At 39.7% G+C, this 24769-nt stretch overlaps 2 protein-coding genes across 2 annotated transcripts in view; both read right to left on the bottom strand.

The window, feature by feature from the left end:
- The window catches only part of LOC127987083 (uncharacterized), a 187872-nt gene that overhangs the window by 55374 nt on the left and 107729 nt on the right, over positions 1-24769 (bottom strand). The gene's annotated exons all lie outside the window — the stretch shown is intronic.
- Positions 1-24769, bottom strand: part of LOC127987076 (uncharacterized) — a 92059-nt gene that overhangs the window by 45977 nt on the left and 21313 nt on the right. The gene's annotated exons all lie outside the window — the stretch shown is intronic.

Genomic DNA, 24769 nt, shown 5'->3' on the forward strand with positions numbered 1-24769 from the left:
GTCATGAATCATGAACAAGTGTTCAACAAAACAAATTCCCATAAATTGGTAAGATAATGTTGTGTTTTTTTATCATTTCAGCAGTGTCAGATGCATGTCATTGTTCAAAAAACATCTTGAATGTAGTTCCAGAAGAAACTATTTTACTTTTAAATGTGTATCACTGGCACACAATACATCTGAGTAAGACAGCAGCGGAAAGGAATAAATACAACTAACCATAGAAAGAAATGAAAATAAATGAACTTTTATAGGGAGAGAAATAAACATAATCAAACTACTCTATGACACAAATTAATTCAGGAATTTATTCCCTTCATGCTAATATTAATATATTATTGACCATATTCCTGTTATGTCTGGATTTTCAGTTTTCCTATACATATATGTTATTTATTTTAAATGATTTATAATATCTTTTTTTTTTCAGAAAGTTGAAGAGGAGGTTGAAGTAACAGAGTATGCGCCTGTCAGCATGAGTGATTAAACTTGAATTGTTTTTAAGTATGTTTAATTTGATCATTTTTAATAGGAAACTCTTGAGATGAAGTTTGAGTCTAATACACTGACACGCAGTGCAGGTTTCGGTTCCAGCATTAGCGGAGTTAGCAGAAGACCTATTCTTGTCTATATCACATCCTATTTTATAAAGATCCTTTTTCTTTGTCTGAAAATGCCTTAGAATCATTTTAAGAATCCATTCAATGTATGATTCGCTGTTGTAAAATAAATGGTATTATGCAAATGTGTGGTTAATAATAATAATTGTGATATTTTCAAGGTTTTGTCAGTTTTGGGGAGTCGGCTAACTTACTCAAAGGAGAAATACTGTTATCAGTAATAATTTCTTCAGTAGCATAACACCGCTGATGTCCAAAGGCAAACCATGAAACAAATACACCAAAATTCCATTGAAACGCAGTTTCTTAAACCATTTTTACTTACTTTCATTTATACTGTGTTTTGCCTTTGCTGGTAAAACAACTCCTTAGCAGTAAAAGTAACGAGCTCATTTATAAATAACTTAAAAACTAGCCTCAAAACTCAAAACTCATCTGTTTAGCTGTGCATTTATTGAATGAGCACTGTGCGATGTCCGAACTGATTGTCGAACTGATTGCAAACATTTTTTTTTTTTACATATTCACTGTATTTTATGTCAAATCATTTTATATTTTAAATAAATAATGTTTTAAATACATATTTAAATAAGTTATTTTTTTTAATAGTTTTCAATGTTTTTAAATAGCTTGTTTTGTTTTTGTGATTATTTTTCTTCATGATTATTGTACTTTCTTTTATGTAAAGCACTTTGAATTCCCACTGTGTACGAAATGTGCTATACAAATAAACTTGCCTTGCCACTTTACAATCCATCACGCTCCCTAAGGTCACAAAACGCTGGACTTTTGGTAGTTCCTAGGATAGCAAAGTCCACTAAAGGAGGTAGAGCTTTCTCACATTTGGCTCCCAAACTCTGGAATAGCCTTCCTGATAATGTTCGGGGTTCAGACACACTCTCTCTGTTTAAATCTAGATTAAAAACACATCTCTTTCGCCAAGCATTCGAATAATGTATCTCTTAAATTGTGAGTGTACTGTAGTTGCATCTGATCTCATTCATTAGCTTGGGTTAAAACTAATTCATTTTACTTTGTATCATGTAACGTGCGGTTCACAGGCAAATTTCAAATGGAAGTGATCATCCTATCCTTACCAATTTCCTCATTATCTTCAGCTGGCATGTTCCTGTGACAACATAGCTGGGTTGCCAGGTTTTCACAATAAAACCAGCCAAATTGCTACTCAAAAGTTTCAAGGAGGTCCCCTGATAAAAAATGCGTTCCTGGGGATAAAATACACGTGTTTTGGTGAGATTTCCCTGGTAGTATTTTAGGGGCTTAATATCTTATTATTTGGGACGCTTAAACCCGTGGTAACAGTGTTTAAGTAGCACAATTCTTGGCAACACTACAACACAGTACGGTGTCTGTCATCAGATTCACTGATGGACACTGGCATAAAAAATATAAATAAATAAAAATGTATATTGTAAAAAGTTCAACTGGTGTGTTACAGTACACATATTCATTATCAAGCAAGTGAAAAGTATGACTCTGAAATGCACACAATAGATTCTAAAATATTGATGATAATATTAATATTTTCAAACCTTTCTAGTAGTTAGTCCAGATTTAAATGATAAATGGTGCCATCTGCTGAGATCCATTATCTGTCAGTTTAAACATTGTGTCATAAGAATGACAATAAAATGTATTAATGAAATAAGCAATGAGTTGAATCACTTTTACAGGAAATATAAAAAATGAAAACAAATGAGACAAATTTTTCTCACATTGATTTAGTATTTTTTACAACAATTTGCACCAATATGGGCTCAGATAATCTTCAGTCCATGCTGGGAAAAAAGCTATTAAATATTTTAACAGACCGAACTGTTCTCGTAAAGCACATCAATAAATTTAACGAAAACTCTGGAAAAATGGTAAAGAAGCTATATTTTGCAATGATTTAGTGTATTCAACCAAATTTGGACTGTGTTATAACACTCATGGCCTGAGGATATATGAGCAGTTTCAGCACAGAGCCACCTAGTGGTCAAACATCTAAAAATAGACAAGATTGGTCTCTTTAGAACAATTTTAGTATGTTGGTAATTTTGTCCATCAGTCATTTTGGAATTTGCATAAAAATTATTTGAAAAGAAAATCATATGATTATGTGGAAAATGATTCATGAGCCAATCATTTTTTACAATACACAGCCAGGATTGTTCAGAATCTTAAAGGGGTGGTGGATTACAAGTTAACTTTTTTAGGCACTCTGCTCTCTCTCTCTCTCACCCTCTCTCATTCAGATCATCAGCTCCAACAATGAACCGTTCCATTTATACACTTATTTTCACATAAGACACTTTTTTTAACAAGTGTTAAACATGGACATGTGTGCGTTTGCTGTACTATATTAAAGCTTTAATCAGGATGAAACCATATATATTAAAAGCTAACAGAAGCATTTACAAAGAGCAGCGTATCTAAAATTATGAGACAACAACAAACAAAAAAACATACCATTAAGAGCCATGCTTGCACAGGTTCTGCATAATCCTCTTCACTAAAATTATCTGGGTCTCATTCGGGCTCAAATTGATAAGCAATATTGACAGCACAATTGTTTAAAATATAAACAGAGCACATGCCATTCGAAAGCGACAGTAAACTGCATTGGAAGCGAAAACCGAGCCGAGCTCTGGCATGCCATACTGAGCCCTGCCGTGTCATACCAAACATCTTTTTGGGGCAAAAAGAAGTCTGAACATTCCTGTGATGCTGGAGGCGGGGTGTTCATTTAAACATATCATGCTGCTCATGCATATCCCCTAAACACAACTACAATGAAATGATGAAGTGTAGGCAACCATTTGACTTCTGCTTTAAACAAAACAGTTTTACAAAAAAACTTAATCTGACAGATGAAAGATTCACTCAAATCAAATAGCAATATTACTGTAAGATCTTACGTGTCTGAAATATTAGGGTTTAAATTCATTATATATAGTTGCAGGGTGAATGAGAACACAGACTCTGTACTGCTGGTAAGTGCCCTGGAGGGTGATTTATTTACACAAACACTGATCACATGTGCTCAGATGAATAGTGCAAGTCTCCACTCGGTGCTCATGGGGTGAAGTGCCTTGGTGAAGGTTCCTTTGACAGGGTGCCTTGGATTTTATGAATAAGGAAGATCAAGCATTAACTTCACCGGGAGCTTTGTTGCAACTCAACTGTTGTCTGTGTTGTGACTTTTAGGTGCCAGTTCACCATATTCCAGGTTGAGCATAAAAGGCACCTACTGTCTGTTGGATCAGTGGTCTGGAAGATTTCGTAAGTTCCCCTAAAATGTGTTACGGTAATTATAGGCCCTGGAGATGTTTTGACATGCCCTGAGATCAGTGCTTATTTCAGTTACTAATACAATTATTTACTTTAGTCCCATTATATTGTGTTCAGAACAAAATGCACTGAAAGTACACCCATTACAGCTTCAGATGTTGTCTTCCTTTTTATCTATATGGCTTGCTGGATTCACCTACTTTGTTACTGCATGATAACAGTGTACTCTTCAACTTAATCTGTTTAAACATAGACTGTAGAAAAAGAAAAGAAAATATAGACTAAATATAGATGACTCGTCTTCACTCCCTTCCACTGTAGAAAGCTAAAAGCCTGTATAGTTGTGATGTTGAGCCGTGGTATCAACTTCCTGTGCAAACCAGAGTGTACTCATAATCATGACATCACACTGCACTTTTATAGCATCAAATGACTACTAAATAACTAAATCAAAATTCATTTGAAAGACGAACACAGTAACATATGAAGAGCTTGGTTCCAAAACAAACGCCATTAAAAAAAAAGAAGAAAAAAAAGACAAATATGTTTCAGACAAAATGAGTATTGTATCTGTTCGGTATTGAAGAGTCCATTTTTTTTTATTTTACGCAAAAGTGTTATTAGGTCATGTTTTTTTTTTTTTTTCTCCAAACCGAGACAAACGCCGGTCTCCCTTTTTTGCAGAATGCGATATATCCACTCAACCAATCACAGAGCACCATTCCATGCATTCTAGACAGTAATGACATTGAATTGAATACACCTGGCATCCTAGTTTTTCTTATCTACTTTGTGATCAACAAACAAGGGCTACATGATAAATTGCATGTGATTGTCTTTCAGGGCAGTAGAGGTCCTTTCTAGGTGCTGATCCACCATCTGGTCTGGATACGTACTGGATCCGGGTGGCTGCAGTGACCCTCTGATCTGGATACAGACTGGATCTGGTGGCTACGGTGACCCCGGAATAAGAGAGAAACAGACAAATATTAGCGTAGATGCCATTCTTCTAATGATGTAGCAAGTACATAGGGTGTTATTGGAAGTGTTCCCGGTTCCGGTTTACCTAAAAAAGTGAAAAAAAGTGACATGACATTCAGCCAAGTATGGTGACCCATACTCAGAATTCGTGCTCTGCATTTAATCCATCAAAAAGTGCACAAACAAAGAGCAGTGAATACACACACACACACACACTGTGCGAACACACACCCCAAGCAGTGGGCAGCAATTTAGCAGGAGTGCAGTTGGGGGTTCAATGCCTTGCTCAAGGGCACCTAAGTTGTGGTATTGCCGGCCCGAGATTCAAACCCACAACCCTAGGGTTAGGAGCCAAACTCTCTAACCACTAGGCCACAACTCCCCACAATTAATGCAGCCTAAAAATCCTTTAACAGGTTTGGATATTAAAGCATATTAGTGTGTTATGTGTAAGCCAGGTTAAAGAGATGGGTCTTTAATCTAGATTTAAACTGCAAGAGTGTGTCTGCCTCCTGAACAATTTTCGGTAGGTTATTTCAGAGTTTAGGCTCCAAATAGGAAAAGGATCTGCCGCGCGCAGTTGATTTTGATATTTTAGGTATTATCACATAGCCTGAGTTTTGAGAACGCAGTGGATGTGGAGGATTATAATGTAACAAGAGCTCATTAAAATACTGAGGTGCAAAACCATTCATTTTTTATAAGTAATAAGCAATATTTTAAAATCTATATGATGTTTGATAGGGAGCCAGTGAAGTGTTGACAGGACCGGGCTAATATGGTCATACTTCCTGGTTCTAGTAAGATCTCTTGCTGCTGCATTTTGGATTAACTGTAGTTTGTTTACTAAATCAGAACAACCACACAATAAAGCATTACAATTATCTAACCTTGAGGTCATGAATGCATGGATTATCATTTCTGCATTTGACATTGAGAACATAAATCGTAATTTAGATATATTTTTGAGATTTAAAAATGCAGTTTTACAAATGCTAGAAACGTGGCTTTCTAAGGAAAGATTGCGATCAAATAGCACACCTAGGTTCCTAACTGATGATGAAGAATTAACAGAGCAGCCATCAAGTCTTAGACAGTGTTCTAGGTTATTACATGCAGAGTTTTTAGGTCCTGTAATTAACACCTCTGTCTTTTTTAGAATTTAGCAGTAAGAAATTACTCATCATCCAGTTTTTTTAAATCGACTATGCATTCCATTAGTTTTACAAATTGGTGTGTTTCACCGGGCCGCAAAGAAATATAGAGCTGAGTATCATCAGCATAACAATGAAAGCTAACACCATGTTTCCTAATGATATCTCCCAAGGGTAACATGCAAAGCGTGAATAGTAGTTGCCCTAGTACTGAGCCTTGAGGTACTCCATACTGCACTTGTGATCGATAGAATACCTCTTAATTCACTGCTACAAATTGAAGGCGGTCATCAATTAGGATTTAAACCATGCACTTCCATTAATGCCAACAAAGTGTTCTAGTCTATGCAAAAGAATGTTGTGGTCAATAGTGTCGAACGCAGCACTAAGATTCAATAGCACTAACAGACAGTTACAGCCACGATCAGATGATAAGAGCAGGTCATTTGTAACTCTAAGGAGAGCAGTCTCAGTACTATGAAACAGTCTAAATCCTGACTGGAAATCCTCACAGATACAATTTTTCTCTAAGAAGGAATATAGTTGTGAGGATAGTACCTTTTCTAGTATCTTGGACAGAAAAGGGAGATCCGAGATCGGTCTATAATTAACTAATTCTTTGGGTTCAAGTTGTGTTTTTTTATTTTTTTTTTATAAGAGGCTTAATAACAGACAGTTTGAAGGTTTTGGGGACATATCCTAACGACAATGATGAATTAATAATAGTCAGAAGAGGATCTATGACTTCTGGAAGCACCTCTTTTAAGAGCTTATTCTTTAGTTTATTTAACTTAGTCATTCACACACTGAATATGTGCAATATACAAATGAGTAGAATATACATTACTTTTCTGATTCAGCAAAACGTTACACTTAGATCAAGGATACAATAGTGATATTTCATGGATCAACCATTGCAGGAAATTAACTTTCAACATTTCTTTATACACAAAGCTTTGACACACACACACACACACACACACACACACACACACACACACACACACACACACATTACACTACATATAGTCATTATAATAAACAATACTAGTAATACAATAATAATATTGATACTAATACTTAAACATTGAAAACATTTATATCAGTATGAGTATATCAGTGTTTATTAGATACCAATTAACATTCCTGAGTAGGAAATCACATAAACATTCAGGCAATGTATTCCCTATGGTCAATACATTAGTACTTTGGTAGGATCTGTAATATCAGCTCTACCAATCTGTACAGTCTCAGCCTGAATAAGCAGCAATGGTTCTCCACCAATCTCCTAAAAGAAAGAAACACAGATTTACTGAAGGTAAAACAAAGGACTGGGTGGGGTGGGTTGGGGGTGATGATTATCTCTCAGCTGATGGCTGAATGTAAAGATCTTTGTTCTTCATCCTGATATGAGAGCACTGCTCTTTTAAAGAAGTAAAGTAGTGTTTCTATATGAACATTTTAAATTAAAACCAACATACCCCTTACGAAAAATAACCATGGTTTTATTATAGTAAAACTGTAGTAACCCATGTTTTTTTGGTGTGTTGACTACCATTTGTATAACCACAGATTTACTACAAATACCATGGTTAAACTATGCTTAATTTAGCAAAACCATGGTTAATTTTTGATTACCATGGTTTAACTATAGTAACCATGGTTTTTTGGTTTTATTTGTAGTAAAACCATGGTTAATTTTCATAAGGGACATTCACCCAGAAACCACAGAAGTTACATATCACCTAAGGCCCCTGTATACTCAAGTTATTTTCCTTATTCACTCTAGAGTAAAAATAAGTTTGAAATATGTGACCAGCAATCAGGGATGGACTGGGACTAAAAAAACGGCCCTGGACTTTGACTAAAGATAGCATGGAATAGATTATATAGTATGCTGTTATAACAGCATATTATACAATCTATTTCATGCTGTATTAAAATAAATGTATTACTTAATAACCCTAATTAATTTATCCAGTAAATAATCTTACTGCACAGATAATAATACCACATCTAAATGAAAATACACCATTACAAATCTAACTTCTGTATTCAAAATCTTCACAGTTTGTAAACATTAACTGTAACGTCATCAACATTTTTAAAAGTAAAAGCACAAAATCTTTCTTAATATTAGCTACTGCATGTGGCATTTTACATCTAAGATGTTGAAGTTTAGCTGTTTTAACAACTGTAATCATTAAAAATTTAGCAACCTAAATATAAATTCCAAACATCATCTAGCAAGTAACTCTCTTTCTCCTCTCATGTTCCATACTTACCGTATTTTCCGGACTATAAGTCACACTTTTTTCATAGTTTGGCTGGTCCTGCGACTTATAGTGTGGATCATATGCTGCTGGAAAATATTTCTATATATTTCAGTTAGTTTGCGACATTAAGCGGCTTCATTATCTAAATTCCAATTTTTTTTTTATCTCCTTCTCAGCCCCATCCTTATCCTTCCTTCTTTTTCCTTGCCATGCAAACATACTGATGCCGCCTGCGCTGCTGAGAGTGGTGTACAATTTTGTTGTTAAGAAAGCATCATATCATAGCAATGTGGATACCTTTGGACAGGCTGCAATTTGGCATTTATAAAAGCAAGCAGCTTTACAAGCCGCAGAGCTACACCCACCTATATCAGAATCACCACAGAACAATGGGAATTCAAAGAAAGCGGTGTCAAACTCCCAAAACAAACTCCAACATAATAACTACAAATAAATACATAAATAAAAATCGGTAACACTTTAGAATAAGGTTCCATTAGTTAATGCTAGTTAATGTATTAATTAACATGAACAAACAATGAATAATACATTTATTACTGTATTTATTCATCTTCGTTAATGTTAGTTAATGAAAATAAAGTTATTCATTGTTAGTTCATGACTATTTTAAACTTAAAATTCACAGTGCATTAACTAATGTTAACAAGCACAACTTTTGATTTAAATAATGCATTAGTGTAACGACAGATAAAAGAGGAGGAAGCAATTGCAGGCAATCAGATGTTGTTTATTGATAAAGAGTGTCCAGAGTGTTGGCAATGGCAAGGAAGGTCTACGGTGGCGTGAGAAGAGCGGGATGGTGAAGTCAGCGGTGCAGGTGAAGGTGGTCAATGGTTGGAACCAGGAACAGACCGGAACACTGACACGCGGACGACAACACGAATCCAAACCAGCACACAAACACGGAGGACGGTAATCCAGCTAGTGCATGGAGACATAAGAGAGGATCTGACAACAGAGAGAGAGCGAGGTGAGTATAAGTAGCAGAGGTATGATGACGATCAGCTGGAGCGAGACAATCAACACCCAGGTGATGACAATCAACTAAACGAGCACATGGAGACAACGTAAGTACAAAAACAATAACAAAACATGACACGGAGGAAACACTGGATTTCCTACCGTGACAGTACCCTCTCCCCTAGGACGTCACCTGACGTTCCCAGCCTGCTTTACCTGTAGATTGTAATCATCTATAAGGTGGTGATCCAATATGTCCCGAGCAGGAACCCAGCTCCTCTCCTCCGGACCGTAACCTTCCCAATCCACCAAGTACTGAAAACCGCGTCCCCTCCGTCTAGAGTCCAGAATACGATTAACCAAATAGGTGGTTTCCCCATTAACGAGACGAGGCGGAGGGGGAACCGGAGCAGGCGGATTAAGACGGGAAGAAATCACCGATTTAATTTTGGAGACGTGGAACACGGGATGAATCCTCCTGTACGCCGGAGGAAGGCTAAGACGCACGGTAACCGGATTAATAATCTTGGTAATAGAAAACGGGCCAATAAATTTGGGAGCAAGTTTGTTAGAAACGGACCGCATAGGAATATTCTGGGTAGAAAGCCACACTCTTTGACCGACGACGTAACGGGGAGGCTTCGACCGGTGGCGATCGGCCTTAGCCTTGGTGCGCGACCTAGCCTGGAGCAGAGCTCTGCGAGCTCTGGTCCAGGTGCGGTGACACCTCTGGACTAATGCGTGTGCGGAGGGGACCGAAACCTCGGATTCCGTACTGACAAAATTAGGTGGTTGGTACCCTAAACTACACTTAAATGGAGACATGCCCGTAGATGACACTGGCAAAGAATTGTGTGCGTACTCCACAACTGAGAGTTGCTGACACCAGGACGAAGGATTATTGGAAACCAAACATCGCAAAACCCTCTCGACATCCTGATTGGCTCGTTCGGTTTGACCATTGCTCTGGGGATGGAACCCGGAAGAAAGACTAACAGTCGCTCCTAACAATTTACAAAATTCTCGCCAAAATTTGGACACAAATTGGGGACCCCTGTCAGAAACCACGTCTGTCGGGAGGCCATGTATGCGGAAGACGTGGTCAATGACAGCTACCGCTGTTTCCTTGGCTGAAGGTAATTTGGGCAAGGGAATAAAATGAGTCGCCTTCGAGAACCGGTCCACTACGGTTAAAATCACCGTATTGCCTTTAGAGGGCGGGAGGGCGGTGATAAAATCTAGTGAAATGTGGGACCAGGGTCTTGAAGGGACAGACAGCGGTAAGAGTAACCCATCTGGAGGTCGATTGGAAGTCTTACCAATAGCGCAAACTGAACAAGCCAAGACGAAATCGTGGACGTCACGAGCCATACCAGGCCACCAAAATCGTTGCTTGACCAGAAATCTAGTTCTACTAACCCCTGGGTGACAAGCAACACTGGAACAATGACCCCACTGGAGAACGTCTGACCGTAACCTCTCCGGCACAAACAATCGGTTCGGTGGGCAACGAGCCGGGGGCGTTACCCCTTCTAAGGCGGTCAACACCTTCGATTCGACCTCCCACCTGAGCGCGGAGATAATGATGGTCCCCGGTAAAATGGGCTCGGGAGTAGCAGTACGATCGGAACGCTCAAAAAGACGGGATAAAGCATCGGGTTTGATGTTTTTGGAACCCGGCCGGTAAGAAAGTGTAAAATCGAAACGACCGAAAAACAATGCCCACCGAGCCTGCCTGGAGTTAAGTCTTTTGGCGGTTCTAATGTATTCGAGATTCTTATGGTCCGTCCATACAATGAAAGGTACACCCGACCCCTCAAGCCAGTGACGCCATTCTTCCAGTGCAAGTTTGACTGCCAACAACTCTCGATTGCCAATGTCATAATTAACTTCTGCAGGAGATAAACGGTGAGAATAATACGCGCACGGATGCACCTTTCCGTCTGAGGATGCGCGTTGGGATAACACTGCTCCTACCCCCACCTCTGACGCGTCGACCTCCACTATGAATTGACGTGAGCGATCAGGGGTGACGAGAATGGGAGCTGAAACAAAGCAGCTTTTCAGTTTGGCAAACGCAGCCTCAGCTGCGTCTGACCACCTGAACGTCAAACTAGGGGAGGTCAAGGCGGTCAGAGGAGCGGCTAGTTGGCTGAAATTGCGAATGAAACGCCGGTAAAAATTGGCGAACCCCAGAAATCTCTGCAGGGCCTTGCGAGACTCTGGGGATGGCCAATTTACCACAGCCTTAACCTTCTCAGGATCCATGCGAACACCCTCAGTCGAAATGATGTGTCCTAGAAAAGAAACAGACTGTGCATGAAAAACGCATTTCTCCGCCTTGACAAACAATCCATTCTCTAGCAACCGCAGAAGCACTCGTCGTACGTGTTGCACGTGTTCCTGGAGAGACGAAGAAAAAATCAATATGTCATCCAGGTAAACATATATGAACAGATCGACCATGTCTCGCAACACGTCATTAACGAGTGCTTGAAAGACTGCCGGCGAGTTGGTTAGCCCGAACGGCATAACGCAGTACTCAAAATGGCCTCTAGGGGTGTTAAAGGCAGTCTTCCACTCATCCCCCTCCCTGATGCGGACCAAATGATAAGCATTACGTAAGTCCAATTTAGTGAAAACGGACGCTCCCTGCAACCTCTCAAAAGCTGAAGACATAAGCGGCAAAGGATAGGTATTCTTTACCGTTATGTTGTTCAGCCCTCGGTAGTCAATGCAAGGTCGCAAGGATCCGTCCTTCTTTCCCACAAAAAAGAACCCCGCCCCCGCTGGAGAAGAGGAAGGGCGGATAAACCCCGTTGCTAGAGAACTGGATATATATTTCTCCATGGCCGCCGTCTCTGGAACAGACAAAGAATATAACTTGCCCTTAGGCGGAGAAGTACCTGGCAATAACTCTATCGCACAGTCATAGGGACGATGAGGAGGAAGAGAATCAGCACGAGACTTACTGAACACCTCCTTCAGGTCGTGGTACTCCGCGGGCACGCTAGCCAAATCCACTGCTTCCCCCTGAAACACAGACTCAGAAACATTAACACCAGCAGACAAAAGACAAGACAAATGACATTCCTCGCTCCAGCTAACCACAGATCCAAGGCGCCAATTGATGCTGGGGTTGTGTTTCTGAAGCCAGGTGTGACCGAGAACGATGGGGGATTGAGGTGAGTCCGTAATGTAAAATGATATTTCCTCAGTATGATTGCCAGATGTGGTGAGGGAAACAGGTAAGGTGGTCTGAGTGATGACTGGTAGTCTGTGTCCATTGAGAGCAAAGGGTGCAATGGGGTGTTTGAGGGAGGTGAGAGGAATGTTAAGCTTACTAGCGAACTGGAAGTCCATGAAATTACCCTCTGCCCCAGAATCCAACAAGGCGTGATGCTCGAGTGCGTGGGTGGACCACCGTAGACTCACCGGAAGGAGTGTCGATGTAGATGAGGTCTTTCTGGCAGAGATCCCACCCGATAGTAGCCTCCGTCTTACTATCGGGCTTGGTCTTTTACCGGACAACGCTGGATGTGATGTTCTTGACTGCCGCAGTATAAACATAGTCCCAGGGATCTCCGCCTAATCCTCTCCTCCCGGGAGAGCCGAGCTCGCCCCACCTGCATGGGTTCAAGATCTCCCGGTGGGCTGACCGCAACATCTGAGCGCTGATACTGAGCCTCCGGTCTGTTCGCGAGAACTGCTCTCCCCCTCCGTCTGGTGGCTTGATCGAGTCGATTCTCCACTCTGATGGTTAGGTCAATCAGACTGTTGAGAGAAGTGGGGAGCTCGACGGCGCGGATCTCCTGTTGGATGCGGTCAGCCAACCCATGCAGGAAGTGATCCCACTGCGCCTCCTCGTTCCACTTACACTCCGCCGCCAGGGTGCGGAACTCAATCGAATAATCGGAAACGGACCTTTCCCCCTGACGTAGGTCCGTGAGAAGCCAAGCCGCTTCCCTCCCGGCGGCGGAGCGGTCGAAGACCCGTCTCATCTCTTCCGAAAGTGCGTGGAACGAGGCACAGCAGCTGTCTTGGTTCTCCCACACCGCCGTCCCCCAGAGGGCAGCCCTTCCCGTAAGTAGAGATAAGACGAATGCCACCTTCATTTCCTCGGTGTAGAACGTGCGGGGCTGCAGGGCGAAGTGCAGAGAACAATGAGACAGAAATGATCGACAGAACTCTGGCTCACCCGCATATTTCTCCGGGATGGGGAGGCGTGGATCGGGCTGGGAAATCCCCCCGGAGACGATCGGCGGTGTGGGTGGCGTGGGAGGCGCAGCGGGTGACGATTGTTGTTGTTGTTGCGTCTGGAGAACGAGCTCGGACACCTTCGTCACCATTGCCTGGAAGGCTCGACCCATCTCATCTATCGCCTTGTCTTGGCGATCCATACGACCTACAGCTCGTTGCAGAAATTCTTCGAGATGAGATGGGGAGCGATCGCCTGCTGCTTCCATGATGGTCAGATCCTACTGTAACGACAGATAAAAGAGGAGGAAGCAATTGCAGGCAATCAGATGTTGTTTATTGATAAAGAGTGTCCAGAGTGTTGGCAATGGCAAGGAAGGTCTACGGTGGCGTGAGAAGAGCGGGATGGTGAAGTCAGCGGTGCAGGTGAAGGTGGTCAATGGTTGGAACCAGGAACAGACCGGAACACTGACACGCGGACGACAACACGAATCCAAACCAGCACACAAACACGGAGGACGGTAATCCAGCTAGTGCATGGAGACATAAGAGAGGATCTGACAACAGAGAGAGAGCGAGGTGAGTATAAGTAGCAGAGGTATGATGACGATCAGCTGGAGCGAGACAATCAACACCCAGGTGATGACAATCAACTAAACGAGCACATGGAGACAACGTAAGTACAAAAACAATAACAAAACATGACACGGAGGAAACACTGGATTTCCTACCGTGACAATTAGTAAATGTTGAAATTAACATGAACTAAGACTTATAAATGCTGTAGAAGGATTGTTCTTGCTTAGTTCATGTTAACGAAAGTAATTAACTAACATTAACTAATGGAACCTTATTCTAAAGTGTTACCTAAAAATCATATCGTTTTGATTTGGTTTAAAATGACATCACAGTCAGATTTTGTGTACATAGTATCTCACCTGGTTAGAATCATTATGCTCCTGTTTGAACAAAACAACAAAATTTTACTTTGGTCAATAAGAATAAATAGACATACTTTAACCTATTTTTAAAGAGTCCCTTTTTTCACACAGTAAATCTCATTATTCCAGCGTGTTGAATCAGCTGTATGCAATACTTGCCAGGTTGACTTGCTTGTGTAGATCTCCTGCGGCAACAGTAAATCACAGCAGCAGCAGCTGCAACCAGCAGAACAGCAGCACTAACAGCAGAAGCAGCAGCAGCAATAGTTAAATCTGGAACAGCTAAAGACAGACAATCATAATTACTAAAGATGGACAACTTTACTCTTACTCTTTACTCTGATAGTTAGTAGATAGTTGTATGTTGATTTGTAAGGACCAGCAGCTTTAAAAGTTTAAAATCTGTAAAGTGACAAAGACAGAGTGTGTTGACTGTCAGATTCAAGTGCCCGTGAAGACATGATAGATAGATTTGATCTAAATTATAATGTAATATTGAGTCAAAACTCATTTCTTCAAATAATTACTGTGAAAATGTTAGTGTTCTAAAATGGTTAAAGTGAAAAAGTAAAATGAGTAAAAAAATATCCACACTATAAGTAACAGGACCACTAACTAAAAAGGAGTAAAATGATACTCACCAGTGATAGTAACACTGAATGTCTTTATAATGCCATAGCTCATCTGTAGTTTATAATCTCCAGAGTCTGTGGTCCTGGTGTTCATGATGGTCAGAGATCCAGTCTGATTGTCCAGCTTCAGTCTGTCTCTGAATCTCTCAGTACCTTCATTACACTGAACATCTGTACAGATCTTACTCTGATCTCCAATGATTTGAGCGATGCGAGTGTCACCGAAATACCACCTGAATCTGTCATGTGGTTTTATTTCCACATCAGTGTCTAGAGTGACTGAATCTCCCTCCATCACAGACACTGAGACTCTGTCTCCATCAACACCAAAGGCACCTGAAGAAGAAATGAATCATAATTTTAATAATAATAAAAAAAAGAAAAATGTCATGAAATAAAACATCTGAACAATGTTTTGAGGTATAGTCTCTCCATAAATGCCTTTCCATGGTTGTGCAAAAAAAGAAATACAAAATAAATAAATACATAAATTACTGCAAAATACAAATTATATGCATTACTATCAAATTTAAGAATTTGGCTGGTTTGGCTTTGCAGAACAGGGCCGCCATTACTGGTGATGACAATTATAAAGGCCCCCGGCTGATTTTCACAAGTTTTAATCCTTGCCAATTTAAGCATTCAAAAGAGTTTAAAGCATTCTAACACAAGACTCAGTATTATAACTGAGACTGAGCATTTATCCACAGCCAAACCAAAACTTATTCAGACATCTGATATAATTTTTTGACATTTTTTTTTATTAGTGGGTGCAGGATACTAAAGTTAATTTATTGTATGTAAGTGAGTACAGCAAAATAAAGCGAACTGTGAACTATTATACCCCAAAATTCTTCATACTGTGGACTATCAGTGAAACTGATAAAAACTATTTCAGACCAAAAATCATTCAGGCACTTTGACCTGACCATGTAATTGGTCACCAAAGTATTGATAGTTGTGTAAATATTGCCAGACTAACAGTTGTCTGAAGTTTTGTTTGATTGTAATTATAAAATTTTTTATCAAAGTTTTCTGACATTATCAAGATGACTTTATTCTGACAGTTTAACTCTTTTTGTTCTATTTTATTGCCATGTTCTAAACTATAGCAAATAAACTATGATAATATAAGAAATGTTGAAGGTATCTGCAACACTTTACAAACTTCATAATCTCGGGAAGAAGGAGGTGGGAAGGGGCGGACATTCAAATAGAATTTTAATAAAATAAACACAAAACAGCGCGACTGCCCCTCGTGGACGACTGTCGTGCACAAAACCAAACAAAACAAAACACAAAATAAAACCCAGGCCTGGGACCTGTACCATGCAGCTAGATTAGCTGGCTAGCCAGGTAAGGGTCAGCTTAGTTTGCACCAATCCTGGGTTTTAGGTACCATGTAAGTGGCTTGGCTTTTAGCGGCATTCATTGCCATAGTATCTTACACTCCAGGGATAACCTGCTCCGGGGCAGCTTATGTTCTAGGTTAGAGATCTCAAAGTGAATTTGGACCAATCGTATGTGAGAGAAGTGACACGTCTGGCACAAAGTCACTCCAGTTTATCTTGCTCCAAATTAAAGGTCAATAATAAAAAATATATATAAAAAGAAAAAAAATAGAAGTTGTCTGGCTTTAATGATAATTACGGAGTAATTATGATGTATGATTTATATAATTATTGTGATTCATATTATTATTCTTATTATTTATATTTTACACGAAAGCAATTTAAGTTTAACAGTTATTTTAAATAGTTTATTTTAAACAAATATCAATGTATGTAGTTCATGTGATATAAACATATATATATATATATATATATATATATATATATATAAATAATAAAAATCTGACCTTACATGTTCGAGTCTCTATCACTATATCGTTTCAAAACCAAGTATAAACCAAGTATAAACCAAGTTAACTATTTTCTCTTGTGACTGCACTGATATAGCAAAATCATTCATTTTATCTCTATTTTGTCTCTTGTGAGATGTAAATAAAACATGCTTTGTGTTGCAAGGCTCATGATTGGCTGTTCACCAGTGATGACACACATTCATGTGCACACGCTCCACAAACTCAGGATCAAAGCTTGAGTTGACAAAGAAAGTTGATGATCAGCATCATGGTTTTGTCAACTCAAAACTAATCCTATAACTCTGAATTTGTTCAGCTACCATCATGGCCCATGGTCCTCTCTTGTCCTTAACTGTCATCACTCCTCTTTTGTATCCTTTCAATCTCCTCCGTGGTACTTGAGACCAGTAAGTGGAGCAGGTGTCACTCATTTCCAAATCACTCCAATGGCCTTGCTCCATTCCCACGGATCTCAGGCCCGCTCCGCTCGTCACAGTGGCGAATGGTGCTGACTCTGATGGCAGCCGCCCCTCCACATCGCAGGCAGCATCCATCCCTGGCAACTCAGTCCAGCCCACCACCTCGAGCGTCCATGGTGGCAGACTCCCTCACCCTGCTTGATGGCACCGCGGATTCACCCCAGCGGCGAGGGATCTTCGACAGTGCATCCCTCCTTCCTCCCCGGTTTTGGCATCAGTGTAACACTTTACAAACTTCATAATCTCGGGAAGAAGGAGACGGGAACTGGCGGACATTCAAATTAAACGTAAAAAATAAAATGAACACAAAATATTGCTGATCTCTAGTATCCTTCTGATCTCCCCCGTGGGAGTGGAGCAGGTGACGTTCATTTACAAATCACTCCACCAGCCTCACTCCACTTTCAGCCATGCCCCACTCGTCACAGTATCTGAATACATTTTGGTCTGACTGTATATTTTATTTTACACTGAGGACTATGCAGTGCTATTTTACATTTTTATTATTCAGTTTATGTACCTGGACACTTACAAACTTTAACAAGCTGAAACACTATGTAAATACCAAACATAAATAAATAGAATGAACATTACAAGTTTCTATTGGTTTTACTGGCACAATTGTAATGGTTTCCAGCATAGTTTTTTTTTTTTTTGTATTGGTTCTGATTGATCCATTACAAGTTTCTATTGATCTTTATTTGAAAATATTTAATGGTTTCAGTTGCAGTTTTGCATTGGTTCTGATTTGAATGTTTAACGGATAGCTGGTAATTAGGCTGTTAATAAATTAATTAAGTAAACGAATAATTAAAATTATTAATACAAATATACACTGTTTTTGTCAAGAATATGATTTTTATTTATTTAAACTACACAACAACCTTTCAATAGCTAACAGTTCAAGTTGTTTTTCTAAAGAATTAAGAAAATGAACCTAAAATCAAAATGATTCACATAATACTCAACATAGCTGGAATTAACACAAAACCTTGACATGACATTTATTATTATTATCATTATTATTATTATTATTATTATTATTAATGAATGCATTATAGAAATAAAGGAACTATGAACTGCATTTGTGGCCACATTGTAGCTGGCTTAGACCTGCAAAAGAGAAGGGAAATTGATCAGGAAAATGTATAACTTAAACCACATTACCAGTATGTGGGATTATCCATATATATATATATATATATAATTTTTTTTTTCTTTTTTTTTTTTTTTATAAAAAAGTTGCAAAAACATCATCATGCTCAAATTCATCAAACACTTTGCAGGCACGATGAGCAGATTCAAGTTCTTAACAGATGTGAACTTTTGTCCATTACTCATTTTATGTTCATGAGTAAAACAACCACAGTTTGTTTTGTTCAACGTCATGTTTAGGAGCATGGAAATGACGATGTTCCTACAGTAACAGACCAAAGTGAAACACTCTTGAACATATTTTAAAACAATTACACATTAGTATGAGGTTCCATTAGTTAATGTTAGTTATCCCATGGTCATCGATCCCTCCATGAGTCTAGCAGGTGGGGAGCAGTGGTCTGGGTCTGAAGGGGGGAGCAAATAATGGGCATGATCTTAGATACGTGATATACTGGGTGAATATTCTTAAAAGGGGGGTTAATTTGAGTCGACACCGGACTGAGCACTTTAGTAATGGTAAACGGTCCAACAAATTTGGGTCACAGTTTACATAAAAGGAGTCTGAAATGAAGTTCCTGAGCTGACAACCAGACCTTTTGATCTCACAAATATAGTGGGGGCTTAGTACTGTGATGGTCCGTCGACGCTTTGTTCCTTTCGCCAATCCGGGTGGGGGCTTCTCTGGCAAACCTCCAAGTATGGAGGCACCTCTGAATGAACGCATGCACAGATGGAACAACAGTGTCGATTTCTTGGGAGGGGAATAAAGGTGGCTGGTTGCCTAAACAGCACTGAAAGGGAGACAAACCCTATAGAGGAGACTGGAAGGGAGTTATGATCGTACTCTACCATGGTTAATCTGAAACTCCAAGAGGATGGTTTAGCAGACACCACACAGCACAGGACCCTCTCCAAATCCTGGTTAGCATGGTCAGCCTGCCCATTATTTTGCAGAGGTTGACCAGAGGATAAGCTCACAGTCACCCCCAGCCGACAGAATTCTGTCCAAAACCTAGACGCAAACTGGAGACACCTGTAAGAAACCACATTCCCCCAGAAGCCATGAATATTGTAAACATGATCTAAGACAACAGTCGCTGTGTCCCTTGCTGAGGGTAATTTGGGCAGGTGAATGAAATGAGCCGCTTTCGAGAACCTGTCCACCACAGTAAGGACTACCGTCATGCCACTAGATGGGGGTAGGCTGGTGACAAAGTCCATCGCTATGTGTAACCAGGGCCGTGAAGGGACTGACAGTGGCTGGAGTAGCCCTGCTGGGGGTTGATTGGAGCACTTACCCACAGCACAAACTGGACAGGCTGACACAAACTGATGAACATCTCGCGCCATGGATGGCCACCAAAACCTCTGCTAGTTTTTAATTTAATTTAATTTAATTTAATTTAATTTAATTTAATTTAATTTAATTTAATTTAATTTAATTTGGACGAGTGGCCCCACTGTAGGGTGCTAGTTCAGACTGACTTGGGTACAAACAACAGACCCTCTGGGCACCCTGCAGGAATAGCAGCATTGCGTAACGCTGCACAGAACCTGGATTCCATCCCCGACGTGACCCCTGCCACAACCCTTTCAGGAGGCAGAATGGGCATGGGGAGGTTGGGACTAGCCTCAGCCTCAAAGATCTGCGACAACGCATCGGGCTTACCATACTTGGACCCTGGGTGGTACGAGATGGTAAACCTATACCGCCCAAAAAATAATGCCCAGCTAGCCTGCCGAGAATTTAGTCTCTTGGCAGTGCAGATGTATTTGGTTCTTGTGGGCAGTCCAAACAATAAAGCGACCCCCACCCCCTCTAACCAGTGGCGCCACTCCTCCAGAGCCAGTTTGACAGCAAGTAACTCCCTATTCCCAATGTCATAATTCCGTTACGAGGGGGTCAAAAGATGAGAAAAAGTGATCTTTGGGCAAACTGTAATGCTTCTTAGAGGAGGTGAGATCAGTCAGAGGAAGGGCGACCTGACTAAAGCTCCAAATGAAATGCCTGTAAAAATTGGCAAACCCCGGAAATCGCTGCACCGCTCTACGACTATCCAGGGTGGGCCATGCCAGACTTGCTGGACATGATCGCATTCGTTCTATGAGAAAATTTGAATATCATCGAGATATACAAAAACAAAACGATTGACCATGTCTCTGAGCACGTCATTGATGAGTGCCTGGAAGACTGCTGGAGAGTTAGAAAGCCCAAATGGCATGATCAAATACTCAAAATGCCCAGTGGTGGTGTTAAAGGCCTTCCATTCATCCCCCTCCCTAAGTGTTGCGGAGTTCCAACTTGTAAAGATGGTAGCCACCTGCAAGAGCTCGAAGGTGGAAGACATAAATGGCAAAGGATAACGATTCTTCACTGTGATGCCATTAAACCCACAATAGTCTATGCAGGGGCGCAACAAACTATCATTCTTCTCCACGAAGAAGAACCCTTCCTCAGCCGGAGAGGAAGAGAGTCAGATAATGCCAGCTATCTGAGAATCGTGAATATACCTTGTCATGGCCTCCCTCTCAGGACCAGACAGAGAGTAAAGGCTCCCCTTAGGAGGAGAAGTGCCAGGCAACAAGTCTATCACACAGTCGTACGGGCAGTGTGGAGGCAGAGATGAAGCTTGGGACTTACTGAAAACTGCTCTCAAATTATGGTAAGCCCCGGTACATCCACCAGGTTAACTGGCTCCTCCTGCAACAAAGAATGAGACATAATAGGGGAACATGCAGCACCCAAACATTGAACTTAACCAAAAGGGCTCCAGTTTAAAACAGAGTTGAGAGCCCAGTCAATGTCAGGGTTATGCTTGTCTAGCCAGGTGTGCCCTAAGACCACTTGGGCGGTGGGTGAGTAAATGAGGAGAAAACTGATCTCCTTGACATGGTTGCCAGAGAGCGTGAGTGTAATGAACTTAGTAACATGGGTAATCCTGGTAAGAAGGGTGCCGCAAAGTGTTCTAGCTGATATAGGCTCAGCCAGAACAATAGAGGGGATCCTTAAGTGCCTGGCTAGCCTAGCATCCATGAAATTGCCTCCTGCTCCGGAGTCAATTAATCCAGGCACTTGGTTAGCTGTCCCCTTCACCAGCAATGAGGCTTGACATTCCGACCGACCACCAGAAACCCCCTGGACCTCACTAATTTTCAAAGCCTTGCTTCACCCATGTTTACTTCCATTCATCTGTTGATAAATATATATATACAGTGCTCATCCACACACAGGGTGACATTAAAAGCCCAAACTTTCATAAATAAGAGCTCAAGTCTCTTGTAGTAAGCCTTACAGTTGAGATGCTAACTGACTTTTTCTGACAATACTAAACCATTTCTTTAAAGTAAATATTAAACAGAAGCATATCATTTACATTAAATAAAGTGTCAGGAACACTTTTATGTACTATATGTGTAATTTTAGAGATGAAACTTGCCTGAAATGAGTGAAAACCTCATTGAGAGTCAGCGTTCAACTTCTTGACAGTTGAGCTACCGTCCCGTTTCCATGGTGACTTTCTCCGCTCCAGTTCAGTGTGCATGACCATTAGTTAAAGCACTTAGAAGTCACGCAGAATTTACGTTAATAATATAATATAATATAATATAATATAATATAATATAATATAATATAATATAATATAATATAATATAATATAATATAATATAATATAGAAATGGTAAACATGGTGTAGAAATAACATAAAATAATAGATTAAATACGCATGAATATTCATACACATAAGGACCAATTTTGTAACTTTATGTTTGATGTATTTTTTTCATATTTTTAAAATATATTTCAATATATTTAACAGTGCATCAGTTGACTAAATAAATTCGGCCCATCATTGCCTTCTTTTAGATCAAAAATTTACATTGAAAGTTGGTCTATGCTTGGTCCAAAAATAGATATCGAAAACTGGGCTTTGTTTGAGCCATCTAATTTAGTCCAAATTTAGCAGAAGCATGGTTATTTCAGACCACATATAGTTCTAAAATCTAGGCATGCACATAAATGTAGCAGGTGAAGAAATAGATTCAACATCTGACCAAAGACCAACTTTCAATGTCAATTTGTGATCTAAAAGAAGGCCATGATTGGCCGAATTGATTTAGCCCACTTGACCAATACAGTGTCTATTAAAACCAACATAATTCCCATTATAACATTAAAACCATTACAAAGCAGTGCCCACTAGGACATTACAGTTTTCCAAAGAAGCCACTAAGTTTATTGGAGTCAATATAGTTCATATGTTTCTAAAAGTGTTCTATTGGTCCTTAATGGTATCCAATAGAAGAAAGCAAATTACCAATACAGACCCATGGGGAACATTACAATGTCCATTAAAACAATCAGAATTCCCATTAGTGTAATGTAATGGTTTCAATTTTTTTTTTTTTTTTTTTTTTTTTTTTTTTTTTTTTTAGCAGGGTGGTGCTAACTTAAGTTTTTGTCAGAATGTTTTCAGATTTACCTTGTCAATACAGAATACTGTAAAAACAGAAGACAAACAGAAGGGCTGCTGCTCCTGCATGATGTAACCCATCATGACAGATTACCAAACTACATCCCTGACACAGTCCTTCTAGACTAAACTCTCTCTCATCTTGTGTTGCACCCATGAAACGCATGTTTGTAGTCTACTGTTTACTGAAAAAGCCTGTTTTAACTACTAATTTTGGTTAGCACAAATCATTAAAACACTGAAAGAAACAGTTTAAGCCTTAATATCTTACCATGGCCGAGTAAACAGCAGAACAATAAAGGCGAACTAAAGAGCAGCTTCATTTTCATTAGGTTTTCTAAGAAAGAAATGCAGATTTTGAAACAAATCAGTAATCCCAAAGCCATTGCGTCTTCTTCTTGTTAGCTATTATTATTGTTTCACAGCGGCTGGTATCCAGTGTACTGGTGCATGAAGAAGCCGTTGTGTGATGAATGAAAGAGAAATTATAACTTGGTAATCTTCCCACACTCTCGTGCAAATAACGGGAGGCGTTGTCACGTTCTTTAATCTGCATTAGTGCTGTTTGTAAAGTGCTGTGCACATGCTGTTTGAAAGTGTTAGTACATAATTGTTTTCATCTAAAAATTGAACTTTACTTTACTTTATTTTTTACTTATTTATTGATTTGGTGGCCGATATGTTTCTTCAATGAATTAATATAGCCTAGTATAATTTGGAGTTTTATTATTTTGGTGACAGACATTAATTAAGCGTGTGAATTCAGATATTACATAGCTTTCAAAGACACAAAAAAAGAGAGAGCACTGCATGCCCTAATTATTCAGACAGTGATGCCGTCAGTCAAATTTATATAATTGCTATACATTTATTGTGTAATTGAGGACTTGATTTTGGCCTTTCATCCTGGTTTTCCAGGGAGAGAGAACTTAAGAAGAGAGAAAGACAAGAATCCCAAGTGTTTACTGTGTACAACAAGCAATTAGCATCTTTATGCATTCACAGCAGAGCTATTGAAATATTATTCAAACAAAACTGTCTTCAAATAGATAAAAACAATGCCATTCTTATGATATTCTAATGATATTTTAGTGTATTTTTAGTGTAGTTTTACAGTGATGCATGATGGGTAAGAATCCAGATTGACCTCTGATCAATAACTTCTTTTCTCTAGACAGAAACTCAATTCTTTAATTTATTTAACTTAGTCATTCACACACTGAATATGTACAATTTACAAATGAGTAGAATATGAACTTTCAACATTTCTTTGAACACAAAACGTTGACACACACACACACACACACACACACACACACACATGCACAAATAAACAAATAAAGTACATCCAGTACATACTATGATGAGCTTTGTGAGTGTGCTTTTGGTCTGTGTCCTCATTCATCCCGCCACAATACACACAGGCACAACACACAAAACAAAAGCCAAATTATCAATATTAAACAAGTGAGGTTTCCTGGTATATTAAAGTGTATGTACTGGAGGTGTGAATCTTAACTTGCCTCATGATTCAATTACAATTCAGAGCTTAACAATTCAATTATAAAGCACAATCTTGTACAAGACTAGAAGGAGGCCCAGCTGAAATCCCATTCCTACCAGAATGCGATTCAACTGTGCCCCCTCAGATTTTTGAGCGGATGGATCAAGTGGATTTTGAATGCAAGACAAACTCTCGTCTACAGTTTTGTCTCCCTTC

This window comes from Carassius gibelio, chromosome B22 (assembly GCF_023724105.1).
Source record: "Carassius gibelio isolate Cgi1373 ecotype wild population from Czech Republic chromosome B22, carGib1.2-hapl.c, whole genome shotgun sequence".
In the NCBI taxonomy this organism is placed as follows: Eukaryota; Metazoa; Chordata; class Actinopteri; order Cypriniformes; family Cyprinidae; genus Carassius; species Carassius gibelio.